At 43.9% G+C, this 15,770-nt stretch overlaps 1 protein-coding gene across 1 annotated transcript in view; it reads left to right on the top strand.

Moving 5' to 3' along the window:
* Galnt17 (polypeptide N-acetylgalactosaminyltransferase 17) overlaps positions 1-15,770 on the top strand; it is a 377,891-nt gene that overhangs the window by 199,079 nt on the left and 163,042 nt on the right. The gene's annotated exons all lie outside the window — the stretch shown is intronic.

The raw sequence follows: 15,770 nt of genomic DNA, 5'->3' as shown, positions 1-15,770 counted from the left end.
TCTCTCTCTCTCTCTCTCTCTCTCTCTCTCTAAGGTCTCACATAGTCCAGGGTGGCCTCAAACTTGCTATGTAGCTGAGAATGACCTTGAATTCCTGATGATTCTTCTGCTTCTACCTTCCAAGCCTTGGGATAACAGGCACATGCTAACATAACCAGTTTATATATGCTGGGGATGGAGCCCAGGGCTTCATGCATGCTAGGCAGATCCTCTACCGACTGAGCTACATCTACACTCCCCTGCCCTTCTCCTTTATTATGAACCACTTTGTTAGCTACAGCTCCTTCTAAGCCTGAAATTGATCTTTGGAGGAAGATATCCCTTCAGTTCCTGGGAATCTCAGAATTTTCTAGTCAGGAGGTGCTGATTGCTTTAGTCGGTGTGGGAAGACCCTTGAGTTTTGAGCATCAGCATCCTGGTCTAGACTGTACAGTTAGAGGGTCGGGTGAGCTGAGTACTAGCATGCATGCATTCTGCCTGCTCCCAGTTATGTCATTCCTGCCTTGACTTCTCTACAATGATGAACTGTATCCTGAAAGACTGAGTTGAAATCAACCCTTTCTCTCCTAAGTTGCTCTTGTTGGTCAATGGGAAATGAAATTAGGACATCCCATAGGGAGGTGGGAGCCTGGTAGAGCTGTGCAAAGAGAGGCAGGTACCACTTGGTGCTATTGATGACACACAGAAGTGTTAGGTGGCCTAGAGAGCAGAGATAACCCTCACAGCTCCATGATGAAGCAGCAACAAAGCCCAGCTAGAGGATATGATGGGGGAACAAAAGTTTCAGCTAGAACCCCAACTCCTCAGGTGATGGCAAAGATCTCTGGTAAGGCTGGGTATTTAGTGGGTTCTATAGGTACCCTGAATTGGGTTTCAAAAAAGCAGACAGGAATGGATGATTTGGTGGTTCACTGGGGTGGCATGAGCACAGATGGCACATGGGACGTGCTCCACATTGAGTTTGATTGCAGTGATGAAGCTCCCTGACAACAAGGAACAAAGGAGAGGAAGCATTTATTCAGCTCACAATTCCAGGTCATCCATCATTGAAGGGATGTCAGAAAAGCAGGCACTAGAGACAGTAGACCACATCATATCCAGAGTCCAGAGTAGAGAGAGATTAATGTACCCATTCCTAACTGCCTGCTCTTTCTACACTCAGCCAGCTTTCTTCACTCTTACACAGTTTAGGGTCCAGCCCAGGAAACAAACTGTGCTACCCACATCTGGCGTGGGTCTTCCCACCTCAGTTAACAATCAAGATAATCCCCCACAGAGACACCCATAGGCCAACCTGATTTAGGCAGTCCTCTATTCAGGAATTTCTTCCTGTTGGTGCTAGGTTGTATCAAGGTGACATTTAAAATTAACCATCACAGTCTGTGAGAATGGAGAGTGAGAAAACAAACAAACAAACAAAGGGCTGATGTAAGCCAAAGAGATGAAACTCACTGTTGGAAACCTCGGAGTTTGTGTGGAGTTGAAAGTAGCCTGAACCACAATTGAGCTAGCAAGTGCCAAGATTGCCAGCAAAGGTGTTTTTTGTTTGTTTGTTTGGTTGGTTGGTTGGTTTTGATTTTGGTTTGGTTTGGTTTGGTTTGGTTTTACAGGAATTGTTTGGATGGGACACTGGGGGGACAGGTGGGATGGGGTTGTGCAACGTTTTACCATAAGGTATTTTATCACCAGAACCTTCTAGCCCCATTTCTAAGGGAATTCTGCTTTAAGAGGTGCATTATGGGAATGTGAAGCTATTTATCCTAGTCTCACAGTGATTCTGATGAGAGTGTGGGGATCATATTTTAGAATCTCTGGATAAAATAATCAAGCCTTGGGTCTGGTTCTGAAGGTGCTGCTTCAGGTGGTGCTTCAGGACTGGTTAAAGATCAGTAGAGGGGCTGGTATAATGGCCCAGTGATTAAGAGCATTTGCTGCTCTTCCAGAGGACTTGAGCTCCAGCTCCAGTAGATCTGATGCCGTCTTCTGGCCTTTGTGTGTACCTGCACTCATGTGCACATACCCACATGGAGATACAAATACATACACATAGTTTAGAAAAAAAAAACAAATAAATCTATTAACAAATGGTAATTAGTGAAGAAGAAAGCAAGGAGGGAAGTGTTTGATTCAGCCAAACCTTAATGACCCAGGGGACCAAAGTTTCTTTCTTATTGTTTCCATTCTCTAGTCTCCATATTGTCTTGAGTTTACAAACTTCCTTTCACAGAATTCAGTGCTTTTTCTAGTGTCTTTGTTTTATTGAGTCATCCTTCATATCTACTCTTATGTAGAAACCTTATATTTAATAACCCCATGCATTTCAATGACAGTACTAAATCCTAGCTGAACACCAATTGTGTGTATGTTTAGGTAGACTCGGGGTTGCATATATCTTAAGTCTCTGAGAGAATGATGTTTTCAAACCTCTTTCAATGTCTGCTTCTTTTCATAGCTTCTTAATAGTGTTTGATTTTTTTCTTTTTGTAGCTACAGAGCTGTGCTCATGTGCCGTCTATATTCACCACAGTTTTCACTATCACAGAATGCTTTCTTTATCTTAACAGCATTTTTTTCCACCTGAAATTTAGTTCTTGAAGATTTATGGTGTTAATTTCATTTAACTTCTGTCCAAATTTGAGTAAAACATTCTCTTTCTTTTCCAGACTAGTAATTGTTTTCTGATATTAAAAGTAATGAATATTCTTTGAAGGAAAATGTGGGCATATCAAAAAAGCAAACATAATTGGAAAAAACAAACACTGCAGCCACTAAACAAAGACAAACTGGTTTATACTTTCTTCCTTTTAAGTGTAAACTTCATGTAGTTAAGATCTGATAATGCAAACAAGTTAATATTCTGCTTTTTTCCCCTGCCTCCTCCCGAGATGTAAAATGTAATCACTTGTGTTTTTATTATACAAGTGACTACAGACATCATTCTAAGGATGTCTGAGCGGTCCACCCTGAGGTTACGCTGTGGTCCCAGCCGGTCCCAGGCGGTAAGGAAATAGGGTGGGGCTACACTGCCATGGCGGGACCTGTGCTCTCTCCCTTGTTAGGCTGTTTTTTTTTTTATTTTAAAATTTATTTACCTTATGACTATGGGTGTTTTCCCTGCATATATGTCTGTGTGCCATGTTTGTGCCTGGTACCTCGGAGGCCATAAAAGGGCATCAGATCCCCTAGGACTGGAGTTATAGAGGGTGGTGAGCCACCTCACGGGTCCTGGGCATTGAACTTAGGTCCCCTGGAAGAGCAGCCAGTGCCCATTACTGCTATGTCACATCTCCAGTCCCAATTAAAAATTTAAATTATATTTAAATTATATTTAAACTTTTAGGGGAGTGACACTGCACACGCGATAGTGTGCACTTTGAAGTCAGAGAGAAAACTATGGAGACTGGTTTTCTCCTCGCATCATGTGGCTCCTGAGGGGCGGAACTCAGGCTGTCAGGCTCCGTGGTGGATGCCCCTCTCCAGTGAGCTGTCTCTCTAGCCTGGAGTGCTTTACTTTTATGTGAGGTCACTCTTCATTCAGGTCGCACACTGACACTGAGTATTAGCCTTCAGTGGCCTTGTTTATCTGTTGGAGAAATTTACAGACTGTGTTACCCCGTATCTGTGAAACGTTAGGTTCAAGTAGTGCGCAGTTCTTGTGCTTGCTCCATCACACCAAATCACTCAGGCAAAACTAGCCGATACATTCTCCTTGTTGGATCTGGTTTCTCCTCTCCTGGCCTGACAGGATTTGGCAGCGTGGTCAGTTTCCTTCTGGAAATAGTTCTGTTGATATACCTCCACACCATTCTGATTCCACTTTAAGCATTCATCAGCCAGGCCTAGGGAAGCAGATGGAGGAACAGGCCTAGAGAGGTCTCCAAGAAAAAGAGAAGCTGAGGCAGGAGGATCAAGTCCCAAATACATTACATACTTTTTTCTATTTTTTTATTTGATTATTTTTTTATCTATTTCAATTTATTCACTTTGTATCCCAGCTGTAGCCCCCTCCTTCACCCCCTCCCAATCCTACCTTCCCTCCCTCTTCTCCTCCCATGCCCCTCCCCAAGTCTACTGATAGGAGAGGTCCTCTTCCCCTCCATCTGACCCTAGCCTATCAGGTCTCATCAGGACTGGCTGCACTGTCTTCCTCTGTGGCCTGGAATGGCTGCCCCGCCTCCAGGGGAGAGGTGATCAAAGAGCTGGCCACTGAGTTCATTGCATACTTATTTTAAGATCAGCCTAGGCAACATATTCCCAAATATTTTATAAAGTACAAAATCTTGGAATATAGATAAGCAGTAGAGCCCCTGCCTAGAGTCCCCAGTGAGGAGGGGGTGTGCTTACTGGTAGACAGAGAATCAGAGGAGAAAACTTGGTGTGTCTGCCTAAAGTCTCAATGCTCCATGGCATAGCTGATCTCTGCACTGCTGTCATTCGGAGCTCCTTCCCCATCCTTCTGGAAGGTTCTTGCTTCCTCTCTGACACTTCACTCCTATGGCTTTCTTTTTCTCAGTTATTGTGCCTATGCAGGTAAAGCACCACATCTAGAAACTTCATGAGAAAAGAGTTTGAGGCTGAGATAATCGTTTAAGACCAAGTCTAAAGATGCCATTCTCCCTGTCTTCCATGTGATGGATGGCATGGTGGAGTTAAATGTCACTGTCTTTAAGAATTTGGCAGCTTTGCTCTGGAATTTTCCTTCTGCTGTTTTTAAAGAACAGTCAAAGACATTCTGATCCCTGATCTTTTGCATGGAAGCTTGTAGAATCTTTTTTTTTTTTTTTCTCCCTAGAACTTTGAATGTTGTTAAAATGATGAAGCTGGTATGAGCTGGGTTTCTTCTAGAAGACTGACCCGAGTGTAAATTTAGGTTGCTTTCTCTTTTCTATTTGTGTGTGTGAGTGTGAGTGTGAGTGTGTGTGTGTGTGTGTGTGTGTGTGTGCGCACGTGCCAGTCAATACAGAATCTTATGAGCCAGTTTGCTTTGGGGGTCACCTGTTTCTGCCTTCCAGGTCTAGAATTGCATGTGGGCCACTAGGGCCACCATATTGACTGGGTTTCAGGGGATCCCACCTCTGACCTTAAAGCACTTTAACTCTTTTATTTTTTTTTTTTGAGACAGGGCTTCTCTGTGTAGCCATGGCTGTGCTAGAACTCACTTTGTAGACCAGGCTAGTCTCCAACTCAAGAGATCTGCCTGCCTCTGCCTCTGCCTCCAATCCAAGCACTGGGATTAAAAGCATGCCTGGCTTGTACTTTAACTTTTAAAAAATTAGCCTCCAGATTTTTAAAAGACTTTTATTTTCATGTGTGTGCATGTGTGTGTTTACATGTGTGTATGTCCACTGTGTGTGTACATGTACCCCTGTTGTGCCAGAGAAAGGCTTCAGATGCTCTGCAATGGGAGTTATGGGCAGTGGGTTCTACAAACCAAATGCAGGCGCTCCAAAAGAGCAGCAAGTGCTCTTAACCACCAAATCAGCTTCCCAGCCCGACTTTTCAACATAGGGTTTTATCCTGTTCTATGGGAAGACCCCAAACTCGTAGTGATCCTCCTGTCTCTCAAGGGCTGGGTTTACAGGAATGATGGATGTATCTGGGTTTGTTTGTTTTATTTTTGCAAATTTTCACTTTGAAACCCAGTCTGGCCTGGAACACCTGACCTTCCTGTCTCTGCCTCCTGTATGCCTGGGACACAGGTGTACATCAAAACACCTGTTTATTTTTTCATCAATATATATTAACTATATAGAGGAATGGGTTCTGTTATACCATTTCATGGACACAAATAATATGCTTTGGTAATATTCGTTCTATTATGACTCTTTCCCATTCCCTTCCCTTCCTTTTTTCCCTGCCACCACCCTGAGAGTCCCCCTCTACTTAAGCATTTTTCTCCTACCCATCGGTTCCATAGGTGGGAGATTACACCCTATCCTGGTTAGCCTGAATTCTCAACTTAACACAGCCTGCAGGCTTCTGGACAGAGAGCCTTAAGGGAGGGCTAGCCCAGATCAGATTGTGACCATTTCTGTGGACTGTTTGTTAATTGATGCAGAAGGGCTCAGCCCGCTGTAGGCAGTGAAGTCCTTAGGGAGGTGGTCCTGGAGTGTGTAAGAAAATGGCTAAGCACGAGCCTTCAGGTGAGTCAGCATACAGCGTTCCTCCGCAGTTTTACTTTAGCTTCATGTCTTGAATGCCCTCCTGGTGTCTATGAACGGTGGACTGTGACCTGGGAGTGTGAAACAACTTTCCTCCACAAGATTCTTTTTGTGAGAATGTTTTGCCATAGCAACAGATGAGAAACCAGAACACTCTCCTCATGTGCAATTCCTTCCTCATTCCATGACTCCCATCGTCTCAACCTTAGAGGTCTTAGCTCAGAGGTTCCCAATTTGTGGGTCGGGACCTCCTTGGGGGGCTCACATACCGGATATCCTACACGTCAGATATTTACATAATGAGCCATAACAGTACCAAAACTGCAGCTATGAAGTAGCAGTGAATGTAGTTTTATGGCTGGGGGTCACTGTAACATGAGTAACTGTATTAAAGAAAGGTCGCAGCATTAGGAAGGCTGAGAACCACTGACTTATTCAACCCTCTAATTTCTCCATCTTTCCTTAGAATAGTCCTTTTCTTCTGTCAGCTTCTTTTCTTTCATTTTCCTTTCTCTTCCACTGTCTTGAACTTTTTCTGCTCTCATAGCTTTAGTTTCAAAAGTATTCTTTTTTTATTATTATTATTCCCCCAAAGTTCCCTTTTATAAGATATTGTCTTGACTTAATGGAAGCAATATGTTTTCTTATTTCCCGCAGGATGGCAATACTTTTGTATGAGTGTGCAATTTTCCTTTTAGTTTTTCTTCCTGAGCTGTCTGTTTCCACAAATGGCCTTTCTCAGGCTGGTCTTTACTTTTTATCTTCTGATTTAGAAGCCTGGCCCAGCTGTCCAAGATGTCCATTGAGCCTTTTAGTTTTTTTTTTTTTTCTTCTCATAGTGACCCACTTAAACTGCACTTGAACACCCAAAAGTTAGGGGAAGAGAGGAGGTTTATCAGTTAATGAGCACCAGAGCTCAGGCAGAGAAAGCGGACAGAGTCCTGGAGATGGTGATAATTGCTCTTCAGGACTCTGTGCTGTTTAGCTCAACACTTCCGATGGTTAAAATGTCTCTCATGTTGTTTTATCCTAATTTTAATTTATTTGTGTCTTTGTTCTGAGGTGTTGCGGATGAAGCCTGGCACCTTGTTGAGCTATGCCCCAGCCTTTCACAGGGATGAGTCTACACTTGGGCTCTGCCATTGAGCCAAATCTCTGGCCCCTTCCTTAGTGGGGAATTCCAGGCCAGCATCTGTCTCTGAGCCACATTCCCAGTCCCTCACTGGAAGATTTGAGACAGGTATTCTACTGCCGAGGCACATCTCCAACCTTGGTAATTTTTGTTTTGTTAGGGCAGTGTCTTATGATATAGCCCACACTGGCCTTCAACTCATATTTCTCTTGTCTCGTTTTTCCCAGTACTGGGTCTCATAGGTATCTGCCACTATATCTGTTGCTTATCATACATTTTATCAAGTTGATTAGACACTAGCATTGACTAAAACCTCCAAAACTGCAATCTAAAATAGACTATATATAGTCTATTTTATATATATAGACTATATATATATAAAAAATCTCTCTCTATATACACACACACACACATACATATGTGTGTGTATGTATGCATGCATATGCATACATAAATACTTATATACGTATATATATGTAAAGATATGCACTTTAGAACTGGAAAGTTGACTAACACCCCACCTGCTACCAAGCATCATCTGGTTGGTTTCTGTGTGATCGGGCTGGTTATATAACTTGTCACTGATACTGTCTTTACGATAATCACACCTGGTGGTGTCCTCTCTTGTTCAGTTGTGTTCAGAAGTTGAAAGCAGGACAGGTAGAGTTAGAAAACTTTTTTTTTTTTTTTTTTTTTTTTTTTTTAGTGGAAGGTTCTACTCTCTGGTCTTCCAGAAAGGATTGTGGAGAAGCATCCACCTGGCATTGTCTGCTTTTCTTCTGGGCTCATAATTGCAGAGATAGAAGACAACTTGTGTTTGGGGAGATAACATTCTCCCTGTGTTGGTGAGGCTCTGATTGACAGAGGTGGGAGATACGGCGTTATCACACAGTTCCACGCTCGGCCAGGCACTCTTCCTGTGAACAGCACCTACCTCTCCTCCTGCCTGGAAAGAGCTTCCCTAATCATAAATGATTCTTGTTGTCGCCTCCAACCGGATCACGGCACTGTGACAGCACCTGCTCAGGGGCTCTGTCATCCCAGCTAGGTGACACATTTGCATTTCCGTGCCTGTGCTTTCAGGCTGTGTGAAGGGGATGGTAGGCACTGTGTAGAGAGTTACCTCTGAGAGATTGGAGGCGGTGGGGGGCAGGGCGGAGAAGAACCCCAACCAAAGCTTTCTTTGCCACTTGGCTTTAAGAAAGAGAAAAGAGAAAAGAAGGGCTCAAGAGGTGACTCCGTGGAGAGCGCCTGCTGCTCTTGCAGAGGACCTGAACTTGAGTGGCTCACAGATGCCTGTAATTCCAGCTCGAGGGGAGGCAACACCTTCTGGCCTTCATAGGCACCTGCATCCACTTCTGCACCCACAGAGACACACACACACAATTAAAAGTGAATCTTAGGGGAAAACACACACACACACACACACACACACACACACACACACAGAACAAACACACCAGCAACAAAAACCACTTAATCTGAAGAAATATAAATGTGTAGGAAATGGTGAAAGGATGTACTGAGTTCTTTGTCCCTCTCCCTCAGTTTCCCCTAATGGTAATGTCTTACACAGCTCTACTCCACCGTTATATTCAAGGCATTCATTGGCTGGAGTTCCATCTGACTTCAGCTGCTTCCTAGTGTGCTTCTATGTAGTTCTATATAGTTTTATCTGTTTGTTTTTCAGTTTATGAAGATGCATCCCAGGGCCTCATGAAGCCCATCCCTGGGAGACTCTATGCAGGTGCTCTGCTGCTGAGCAGTAACCCCAGCACCTCTCTGGGGAGTTCTTGGAATTCACCATTCCACTGAGCCACACTCAGCCCCTTACTTGGGGGTTCTAAGCAAGTCCTCTCCCAGTGAGATAAGCACTTAGGTCCCTTACAGAGAGATTCTGGTCCTGATTTGCTGTTCACCTTCTTTGTTGTTTGTTTGTTTGTTTCTTTCTGAGACAGTGTCTCTTATTTGTCAGTACCTTGATCAGACTAGCTGTTCAATGCACTCTCCGGGGAGTGGGGGCAGTTTTCCTTTCCAGGGCTTGGATTACTGTAAACATCACCATATCTAGCTTGGCTTGGTTTGGGTTGGCTTTGCTGTGCTTTGCGTTGCTTTCCCTTTCCTTCCTTTCCTTTTCCTTCCTTCCTTCTTTGCGTCCTTCCTTTTTTTCTTTAATGTGAATTCTAGAGTATTGATCATATATATATATATGCATACACACATGTATATGTGTATATGTAGTATAGTAGTTCTCAATCTGTGGGTCTCAATCCCCAAAGGACCATCAGAAAACACAGATATTTACATTACAACTCACAACACTAGCAAATTACAGTTATGAAGTAGCGACAAAAATAGTTTTATGGTTGGGTGTCACCACAACATGAGGAGCTGTGTTAAAGGGTGGCAGCATTAGGAACCACTTGAGAACCAGTTGAGATCCTCTGTTGTAGAGCCAGTATTATTCTGAGTTGTGTCCCACACTCCTGTTACATAACTTGATATGTCCCCCTGAGGCGGAAAGAGATGTGTCCATTTCGACAAGCTGTTTGTAGGACCCTCATGCAAAACTTCAGTGTGGCTATTTCCTGGAAACCCACATGAGCATTCTCCTTGTGCGCTGGACTCTCACCATGAGCTCAGACCCTACAATGCCAGAGAAAGGGAACTGGTCACATGACTTGCTTTAGTTATTCCATCCCTGACTGCCAACTGCATTTAAAGAAAACTCAAGGAAGGTTCAGCCTGGAGCCGAGATGCTTCCCCGTGGTCTTGAGAACTTTTCATGTCCTCCGTTTTGTTCTGTTTTTGCTCCTTAATGATGGCAACTCCTGCTATTTCAAGGAAAGAGGTTTGCTGGCTTCAAAGCATTCAGAATCAATATCACAGTAAATAAGAAACATAATGAAAGGAAAACACACTCCAGCCTGTAGACAAATTTTATATTTAAATTCACATGTTGTTAGTGCCGGCTGCAGATACCAGATTTTTTGACACCCCCCCCGTGTGTGTGTGTGTGTGTGTGTGTGTGTGTGTGTGTGTGTGTGTTCATGCAAGTGTAGGTCAGAGGACAGGCTCAGTTACCATTCCTCATGTGCTAACTGCCCTTTCTTCCTTCCTTCCTTCCTTCCTTCCTTCCTTCCTTCCTTCCTTCCTTCCTTCCTTTCCTTTCCTTTCTTTTCCTTTCCTTTCCTTCTCTTTCTTTCCTTTCTCCTTTCCTCCCTTTATTTCTCTCTTCTCCTTCTTTCCTTCCCTCTTTTTTTAATTTATTATTATTATTATTATTTTGAGATAGAGCTTGCCACTCTTCTGAAACTTGCCAAAGTTTGCTGGCTGTAAACCCTTGAGATCTGCCTGTCTCCACTTCCCAAGAACTAGGATTACAAGCTTATGCTGAGCATTACTTCTTTTTTTTAAAAAAAAGTGTCCAAGTGGGTTACATAGTAATGGGAAGAGGGACTGCCTCTGACATAATCTGATTGGCCTGCTCTTTGATCACCTCCCCCTGAAGGGGGAGCAGCCTTACCAGGCCACGGTAGAGGACAATGCAGCCACTTTTGATGAGAACTGATAGACTAAGATCAGAAAGGAGAGGAGAACCTCCCCTACCAGTGGACTTGGGGAGTGGCATGCATGCAGAAAGAGGAGGGAGGGTGGGATCGGGAGGGGAGGAGGGAGGGGCTTATGGGGGGGGGATACAAAATGAATAAAGTGTAATAAAAAAAAAGCCATCTGGGCTTTTAAAAAAAAAATGAGTTCTGGGAGTTGAATTCATGTCCTCATGACGGCACAGCAAGTGCGTTACCTACTGATCCATCTTTCTGGGCCTTGAATGCTTTTTGCATGGGTAGGATGGCCAGTGTCATCCTTTGTTGGGATAACCGCTGCAGACACCATGAGGCTCCATCAGATTCTGTAACTTGAACTTGCTTGTTTTTTTAAAAAGTAAAAAGATGTGTTTGTTGGTTGGTTGGTTGGTTGGTTGGTTGGTTGGTTGGTTGGTTGGTTGGTTGGTTGGTTGGTGGGCATGCCTGCCACAGAACATGTGAGGTAATCAGAGGACAGTTGGGCAGTCAGTTCTCGCACAGGGATGCCAGGGATGGAGCTTGGGCTGACGGGCCCATCTCACTGGCACTCGAGGAGGAACAGACTGGACGAAACAGCAGGAATGTTTTGACAGTGCAGTTGAAAGCCATAGAGGTTTTCCTTTCCCCGGTGCCCCTCAGGGCTGCACAGCTTTGAGCAGGGTATTGAGTTCAGCGCTTTGGTATCCGAACCGCCTGTGTCTTCTGCTTTCTTCGGCATCTTTCGCTTTCTTGTTTCCTTCCTTTTATCTCGCCACAACGTTGCCTGTAAATGCTCTCAGATACCGCAAAAACATCCCTTTTAAACCTTCTCTATTCTTCTTGAAGCGTCTTGCTCTTTCCCCCTCATCTCATTCCATCCCTTTTCTTCCTAGTCAACAAGCACATTATTTAAGTCTGTAAAGCTGTGAGACGCTCAAAGAATAAAATATGTGAGATAGCCATCCTCTGTCTTACTGCATTCCACGTGTGTGTGCATGTGTCCACATGTGTGATACATGCATGTGTGGATGTGTGTCCACATGTGTATAGGCACACTTCTATAAACACGGACATGTATGTGCTTGTGTGTGTATGTGTGGAGGCCAAGTGCTGATGCTCTGCATCTTCTGTCAGCATTCCCCTCTTTATGCACCGAGACAAAGTCTCTAACTGAACCCAGGTCTCCCAGGCTACTGCTAGTCTAGTGAGCTAGTCTAGTGAGCTAGTTTGCCCCAGGGCTCCCTTGTCTCTGCCTCTCACGTGCTGGATTACAGGCAGCCACCATACCTGCCTGGCTGCTACTTGGGTTCTGAGAACTGGCGTTCAGTCCTCTAGTTTGCACACAGTAAGCACCTTATCTGTTGAGCTATCCCCATAGCCCAGTACCAACGAAGCGTTCCTGCATGTGTCCTCAGTCTGCACCTACTTTGATCTAAGGATTTCAGAGGTGGGCATGTTCGTGTCTCGGCAATGGGAATGTCACAAGACTTTTGTGACACCATGACTCATTCACTCTGGTGGTTGTGATGATTCATCTATTGCCAGTCACCTGGGAGACATACTTCTGTGTGGATGCTCATTTTTAAACTCTTCTTTATTTGGGATTCTTTAAAGCCTCTCCCTTCCTCCCCCTCACAACCCCAGGTAGGAGAGAGAAGGTTACTGGGGAGAGAGGTCCCCTTTACTTCTCCCAGCTGTTTAGAGTCAGTGGTTCTTATCAGGCTATACCAATGGCGCTATACCAATCTCTATCAATTGCAAACGCAGCCAGTGTCTTCCAAGCCGCTGTGGTAAGACATTTCTCTCCATCTGTCTCTGGTCTCTCCTAACTGCCACATGACAGAACAGCACACCACACTTTCTCTCTCCCAGATCTTCAGAGTCCTAGACCACCCCTTTCTCCCTGCTGCATGAGGCAGGCTGAGATGATTATCAGCTGTGGACAAACTAAACCCCAAACTAAAATCCCACACTTGGGATTAAAACAAAAACAGATTTCCAGAACATAACTGAGTTTTTAAAGGATCAAAACTTCTATTACACCTCTGGTTGTGCCTGTGTGTCTCTGCTTATTTCCAGAGAGGTTTAACTTAGGACTGAAGATCCGTTCTGAACGTGGGCAGGGCTGTCTTCCACACTGTGAAGTCTTTGGATGACTAAATTGAGCTGAGCCCCACTATTTCCCTCTCGGTGCTCCTGTATCCACTGAAATGTGAACAGGCAGTGTCACACTGCTGCTGCCACGGCAGACCAATTCCTTCCTAACTGTGTCATCTAAAGCCCAGAAAGTCCCCTCTGTGTCTCACTGGTGATCAGACCCTCTTGATCTGTCCATGTGCCCTGCTGCTGGAAACATTGATGACTGTCTGTGGAAGGCAACCTAGAAGGATCAGTATCCATTTCCAGCCCAAAACATGAGCCTGTGCTTCTGGACCCTCATCCTATAAGTGATGTGGACCCCGTCCCCTTCACCACCAGGAATTCAAGTTCCGAAGGGAATGAGCTGCTGGTCAGCTCTAGCTGTTAGCATGTACAACTGGAGCACCTGGGGCAGTCCTAGTGAGGGTTTGTCCACATTGGCTGGCCCGTGGGCATGTCTACAGGGGGGTTGTCTTGTTTGACTCTTAAATTTTCTTATATTTATTAAAACTTTCTCTTAAAAAGCTTGTAAGTAAAAACCATTACACAGTGAAACTGACCAGACCCAAAGTCCATACATTTCAAAGTCTCTCTATACAGTTAGAGTAGCCATTCTGAAGCTGTGGGACTTCACATTGGATTTTACATTTCCATTATTGAATATATTTTATGTACCTATCTACCAGTAAAGAAAAAAAAAAAAACAAGCATATAAAAAATGGAAAAAATCCATGAGTTAAAACTAGAAAAGCAATTAGTTTTACATCTTCTTTTATGACTCAAGTGTATTCAGCCCTTCCTTGTCAGCCAATATTTACCTTTCCTTATTCCCTTTTATATATGTTATATTGAATATGTGAGGATTGTCTTGGTTGTTAATTGATTTGAGAAGACCCAGCCCACTGTGGGTGGCACCATTCCCTAGGCAGAAGGTTTCAGAACTACATAAGAATAGAGAAATCAAGCTTATCATAGGCAGGCAAGTGAGTGAGCAAGCATGCATCTCTCTCTGCTCTTGAATGAATGTGATATGACTAGCTGTTTGAAGCTATGGGACTGATGTCCATAATAACAGCCTGTAACTGGGATTGCAAGCTGAAGTAAATCTTTCTTCCCCTTAGTTGCTTGATGCCAGGTATGTTAGCACAGCAACAGAAATGTAACTAGGACAAAGGTCATGTATTTTTCTGGGTTCTTTACACCCATTTACATTTGTTCTTCATATGTCCCTGGGCAAGATGGCTACACACTGGTAACTTTTTTTCCAGGCAAATATACTACAGAGCCTCTGGGAAAAGTGTGTCCTTAAGACAAGTCCATGTCAGGCATCAGAAGGTTCCCATGAACAGACAGATGTCAGATTTAATAATTTCACAGGAGTAAGATGTGGGCCAACACATCACTTACAAATATGATAAGCGTGGAAAGGTTACTGACTCCTCCTTAGTCCCTTTGCATTGCTACAGCAAAACACCGGAGACTAGATAATTAGTCAAGAGTGGAAACGTAGAATTTAGTGTTTATGGTTCTGAGACCTAGGAAGTCCCACGTCAAAGTACCAGCATATTAGATGCCTGGTAAAGGCCTGCTCTATTTTTGTGCCTTTATGTAGTGGAAAAGACCAACTAGCTTCCTTGGGTCTTTCATAAGGGTGCTTAGCCCATGCAGAAACCTCCCTGTTATATGCCATCTCTCATCAGGAACATTAGCTTTTATTGCTGTTGTTATAGCACTGGACCTTGAAAAAGGGCCTTGTACATGATAGGTAAGAGTCGTGGCACTGAGCCGTGACTCCAGGTCATCACTGGAACAATTAGGCAGATGGTCAACCACTGAGCTACACCCTCAGTCCTTACTGGAAATTCTAGGCAAGAGCTTTGCTCCTGAGCCATGACTTCCCTGTGGGATTCTTGGTAGGTGCTCTGCTGTTGACGCTCATGGGAGACTCAAAGTAAAGCTCTACCTCGGAGCCACATACCAGCACCTCATTGGGGGATTCTAGGCAGTCTTCTGAACAATATCCTTACCCCCCCCTTTTAAATTTTATTTTGAGACTTTGTGTCTCATTATGTAGCCTAATCTTGCCTTAAACTCATAATCCTGCTTCAGCTCCTAAGTGCTGATATTATAGACAACATCCCACCATGCACAGACAGGGGTTTGGTTTCTTGCTAATGAATACTGGGGTGACACACACCCTCTCTGCGCCTCCATTTTCTCATCTATAAACTGATGGTCATAACAGCCTTTTACCTAAACAGAGTTTCCAAGGGGGTAGGAAGAGTTGAAACAGGTAAAGTCACAACTGCCTGTGGTCTTTAATAAAGACTCACTAACCATTAAAGAAAGAATTGTGGCTTGTTAAGGTTTGGGAGACATCTTCATAGATTATGAAAGGGGGTCTAATCTCACTGAGAGGTGTATTCTGGGGCTTTTCCTGATTAACTGACATTTTTACTCAGCTTCGTTAGCAATTTGGGGATATAAATATTTCATTAGTGATCATCCAAGCTGAGTACTTGGGATGTTTAAAATACAGCGATTATCAGGGTAGGGAGCAATTTGTTTTACATCTTCTTTTATGACTCTGTCTTACTAAAGCTCGTCTCACCAGGCTTATACTTTTGACTTCTGCTTGGCCAGGACACCCTTCACAGCCATCCAAAGGGCCCTACCTTTATGTTTATGTAGTTTGTAATGAAATTATCTTATTTTAGTTTTTAATTGTGTGTGTGTGTGTGTGTGTGTGTGTGTGTGTGTGTGTGTGTGTGT

This window comes from Psammomys obesus, unplaced genomic scaffold (genome assembly GCF_907164565.1).
Source record: "Psammomys obesus unplaced genomic scaffold, mPsaObe1.curated_primary_1811, whole genome shotgun sequence".
Taxonomy (NCBI): domain Eukaryota; kingdom Metazoa; phylum Chordata; class Mammalia; order Rodentia; family Muridae; genus Psammomys; species Psammomys obesus.
This window is presented reverse-complemented; position numbering and strand designations above follow the sequence as displayed.